The sequence below is a fragment of the Octopus bimaculoides genome, chromosome 10 (genome assembly GCF_001194135.2).
Source record: "Octopus bimaculoides isolate UCB-OBI-ISO-001 chromosome 10, ASM119413v2, whole genome shotgun sequence".
Lineage (NCBI taxonomy): Eukaryota > Metazoa > Mollusca > Cephalopoda > Octopoda > Octopodidae > Octopus > Octopus bimaculoides.
In genome coordinates this window covers 38,984,501-38,989,746 of record NC_068990.1, presented here as the reverse complement: position 1 = coordinate 38,989,746, position 5,246 = coordinate 38,984,501, and the positions used below count along the sequence as shown (strand labels likewise).

At 33.2% G+C, this 5,246-nt stretch overlaps 1 long non-coding RNA gene across 2 annotated transcripts in view; it reads right to left on the bottom strand.

Annotated features, from left to right (window-relative positions):
* LOC128248851 (uncharacterized) overlaps nt 1-5,246 on the bottom strand; it is a 31,992-nt gene that overhangs the window by 12,972 nt on the left and 13,774 nt on the right. For both annotated transcript variants that reach the window (XR_008264974.1, XR_008264975.1), the window contains exon 2: nt 3,557-3,607. This is a non-coding gene — a long non-coding RNA (uncharacterized LOC128248851). The remainder of the gene's footprint in view (nt 1-3,556; nt 3,608-5,246) is intronic.

Genomic DNA, 5,246 nt, shown 5'->3' with positions numbered 1-5,246 from the left:
GATCATAATGACTCAGTATCCTGGTGACATGTATTTCGAGACGTTGCAGCCATTGAAAATACTGTTGAGTCCCAGTTTATTTTAATTTTTGCATTATTTATTATTTATTTATATATTTTTGCTTGAATAAAGCAAGAAGTTTTAATGAAATAGCAGTAAGCAAAATTATCAACAAAGAAATAGCTAACTAAAAATAAATATGAAAAATAAATTAATAAATTGAAAGAAGCAGATTATATCAAAGAAAACCGTGTAACACGTCACCAGTTCTATCATTTACAGTTCTTCCATTGCTTTGCGTCTGTCTGATATTTTAAAATGGAAGCAAAATGCATCAAATTCGCATTTAGTTTTTATCATATTTGTAATCTCGTGAAATTAATCTGATATTTATTCAGTGAGACATTTTGAAATTTAGCACCACCGCCACTGCCACTCCCGTCACAAAACACTACTACTACTACTACTACCACTACTACCGATACTGCTACTACTACTACTACTACTACTACTGCTGCTGCTGCTGCTGCTGTTGCTGCTGTTGCTGCTGCTGCTGCTGCTGAAGAGGATGACGATGATTCTGGCGTTGCTTGCCTCAAGAAGAGCAAGAGATGTGCAAAATGTAATAAACTAAATATCTTCTAGTCTATAGTTGGTGTCATAATCGTCGTTGCTGCGGATGCATGTTGTTGACATAGTTCTCAGAGAGATTCAGCGTGAAACAGAATGTGACAAGGCTGACTCTTTGAATTACAGGTACTACTCATTTTTGCCAGCTGAGTGGACTGGATCAACGTGAAATAAAGTATATTGCTCAAAGACACAACGCGCTGCCGTGAATCGATCTCACGTCCTTACGATCGTGACTCGAAAACCCTAACCACTAAGCCTATTCCCTTAGACTCACGTTAATCGGATACGATTTGGAAATAGACAAATGTCAATATTTCTTTTCTCCTCTAGGCGCAAGGCTAGAAATTTGGGGGGCGGATGAGCCAGTTGATTAGATCGGCCCCAGTACGCAGCTGGTACGTAATTTATCGACCCCGAAAGGCAGAAAAGCAAAGTTGACCTCGGCGGAATTTGAACTCAGAACGTAAAGACAGACGAAATACCGCTAAGCATTTTCGCCCGGCGTGTTAATGTTTCTGCCAGCTCGCTGCCTTAATACGTTAATATTTCTGAGTCGAGACCTTATTAGTGGTAATAGAAAAAAATGTATCCACTGCACATGTAATATTTTCTTTATATTTGTGCACCTTTTATTTTACAAACAGTTTAGTCACCAGTTGCTCTGAGTCGTTATGCTTATTTACAACCTAATAAGATTAATCCTGCAGATCTGTTCGTTGGCATACTTTCAGATTTTAGCCATCAAACAATAAGAACGTTAACAACAAAATCTACTACTACTACTACTATTACTACTACTACTACTACTACTACTACTGCTGCTGCTGCTGCTGCTGCTGCTGCTGCTACTGCTTCTAGTTGTAGTAGAAGCAGCAGCAGCACTACTACTACTACTACTACTACTACTACTACTACTACTAGTAGTAGTAGTAGTAGTAGTAGTAGTAGTAGTAGTAGTAGTAAAACCCTATCAAACCCTAAATGACACAGTCGTTTGAAGAAACCATAGATTGGGAAATTAAACAAACGGGATCTCGTTTACCACCCAGTAAGCTGTTACATTCTCTGCCCCGTTTTCACTGTGGAATTGTTTACTTTACCAAAGTACTGTAACGTGAATCTGTGTCACTAATTCGATAAAAGGTGTCACTATCTTCAATAGAACAAGTATATTGCTAATCTAGATCTGTCGACCTACTTAATATATAACTCAATGTACTGACCCATTGCCGCAATCGTCAATTCAGTTAAACTTATACATAGACTAGCAACCATCTCATATTTATATCATTCATATAAAGATTATTTTGCTAAATATTAAGTGAAAGTCTGTTTATTGTCTGAAGTAAATAGTAAATAGATTATTTAGAATATTTTACAAGTTTAGTAATATCATTAAATATACAGATCCTATGAAAACTATAAATGACCAGCAATAATTTGAATAGCAACAATGAGCTTCGATGTTTTTTTAATTATAAGACATTGATATTGTAGAAAGTTGTTTAATGCTAGATTGCCTACAAGGATTCTTTCATAGCATATACCGCACTTAGAATATATATGAGTATCAGTAATGGTTTGAAATGAAGGTTACACATCAGGTTCACCACGATAGATATCCGATAGTATTCTGATCAAGTAAAATATTCGTTGACCAGCAGTGTTTCATTTAACTCACGTATCAATCGTTCGACATGATATTTGCCAAACATAAGGTTTCCAACCATCGTATGAATAAATAGCACTCGTTTTTCCCGTGTTAAATTCGCAACTTTTCATTATCCTCAAACATTATCCTTGATAAGAAGTACTGCTAAACTTTACAATCGCTTCTATAGATATCCTACCCAACAGAAATAGGAACTCGAAATTCAAGAAAATATATTTTCTTTTGGAACTGACCAAAATACATAAAGAACTATTTCCCAGCACTGTTGAATACATTGTGAATATGTAAGACAAACAGATGTTTCCCAGGCGCCATCATATCTGCTATCATATTTACATATCAAGTGTATGTAGATCTACTACTACCACCACTACTACTACTACTACTACTACTACTACTACTACTACTACTACTACTACTACTACTAATACTACTACTACTACTACTAGTAGTAGTAGTAGTAGTAGTAGTAGTAGTAGTAGTAGTAGTAGTAGTAACAATAATAATAATAATAATAATAATAATAAACACGCATACATATACACACAGTCACAAACATTTATATTTTAGTTGGGTATCAAGTATTACGGTTATGAATCCAACCTACTATCTGCTACCTCTATCCTACATCTGCTCTCATCTGCTGCCATCGCGTTACACATTCCATACACACGGCAGCGATCTCAGTCTTTGCTATGAATTACTATCATCACATGTTTTTAACATATTGGTGTAATTTCACTTTGTTTAACACAACCCATCTCCCGTAAAATGTTATTCACAGACTTCCCAGTATCTCAGTATCCTATACAATCATAATAATCAAGATAAAAAAGAAAATATACATTAAAATGCAAACATCTATCATTTTGATACTGTTAAAATAGAAAAAAGCAATAAAAAAAACAAGATAGAAGGAAAAAAAAACGCATTGCATCTAAATATATCGACCTAGATTTAAACTAAAATAATAAAAACTCGTAAAAAAGTTTTGTTGAAACCCAACCTTTCAGTGTCAATTTATTGTATTAACGTTTTACTTTCTTTCCCAGAGAAATATGATTTATCAACGCTAGTGTGCCTTGAAGTTTAATATTATCGCTGCTGTTAATATTATTATTCGTGGTGGTGGTATGTTGATGATGGTGGCTTTTTTTTTCTGTAATTTACTTTAATATTTATCTATGATTTAATAAAAAATGAATAAAATAAAATAAAATAAAGGAAAAGGAAAAGACAAGTTTCACTTACATTTATTTGCTGTTTGAAATTTGAAATTGTAGAGTATCGTGGTTGGAGCAGCTGTGTTTTAGAAAATAAAAACAGACTAGAGAAATTATAAATAAAAAAAAAAAGGAAGTGTTGAAAAGATGGATTGGTAGGATGTAGAATAAGATATTTTATTAATGAAAACAAGAACTACAAACCGGGAAAAATAATATACAAATACAAATAAATGAATAATATAAATTTTAACATGGTGGGAATGAAAGAGATAGGAAGAGAAAAAATTGTACTGAAATCATGGAGAAGAGGTAAACTATACTTTATTAGGCCACCCATTACTTCGTATTTTAAGTATATCGTTTTTCTGTACTTTTATTTTGATTCGTACTATGTACTTCGGGGACCAAAGACAGAGAGTAAGTAAAATATCGTCCTAAATGTCAAAATAGTAATACTGATCCAATACCCAGTCATAGATACTTAATTTTACATAGTGAGTTATTTGATAACTGATTGAGTGGAATAAGTGATGGACATTTTGCACATGATACTTGAATTTTGAATTCACTAATGTTATTATGTTGTGTATCTAGGAAGACATTGTGTCTAGAGAGAAATATTTACTCTACACGGGCTTAGTTCACTAAAATGGAATAGACAGCAAGAATTTACCAAGGATTGATGTTGTCACATCCAGGAGAGTCATCCACTTCATGTAATAAAACTCTAGCTGAAACCTGGCGCTCAAACTGTATCTCAAGTATTTGGCGACATATTATACTCACACACTTAATAGTCAGTTAAAGAATGAACACGACAACATATCATTACCAAATCTCTCATTAAAATATCAAGATAGTGTAGTCAAAAAATAAACTATTAGATATTTCATCTTTGAGGAAGGTAAAAATAATATAGTTAAAAATAAGCTAAACTAAACAGCATAAGATATAATGTATCTTACGAATTGAATCTCGAAAAAACATGGTAATATGCTATCTCAAAATTCATCTATGATTTTTCAACCATCCATACCAAATTTTCTTATGATGGTAATGATCAAGATTAAAGGTGGGGTTCAACACAATTCTGGAAATCCCTGACTCTAATTATTATCACAAATGTAATATGGGCAATTATTTGAACCATAGGACTATAATTATTGGCAACATATCTCTCTCATTATTTCAATGTTAAATATGACTGTGTATTATGTTTAACAGTGAATGGTGGAGTTCCGGAATGAGTAGCTCGCGGGACAAAGACTCTGTACGATCGAAATTCTTTCTTTTTCTTCTGAGTTCAAATCCTTTTGGGGCCAACGTTATTTGTCACAAAATGAGTAACATTATTGTTGCACGAAAATCAGAGGGGTAATATATATATATATATATATATATATATATTGAGATATGTATGTATGTATGTATGTATGCATGGATAGATGGACGGATGGATGGATGGATAGATGGATAGATGGATGTATATATGTGCGTGTGTGTATCTGTGAATGAATATATGTATGAATGTACATACAAACACCCATGTATATACATATAGATAGATACAGACACACATATATATACATACACACACACACACACACACACCCACACACACACAAACACACACACACACGCACACACACACATATATATATATATATACATGTACATATATATTTATCTATATGTGTGTAGATATATATATATAT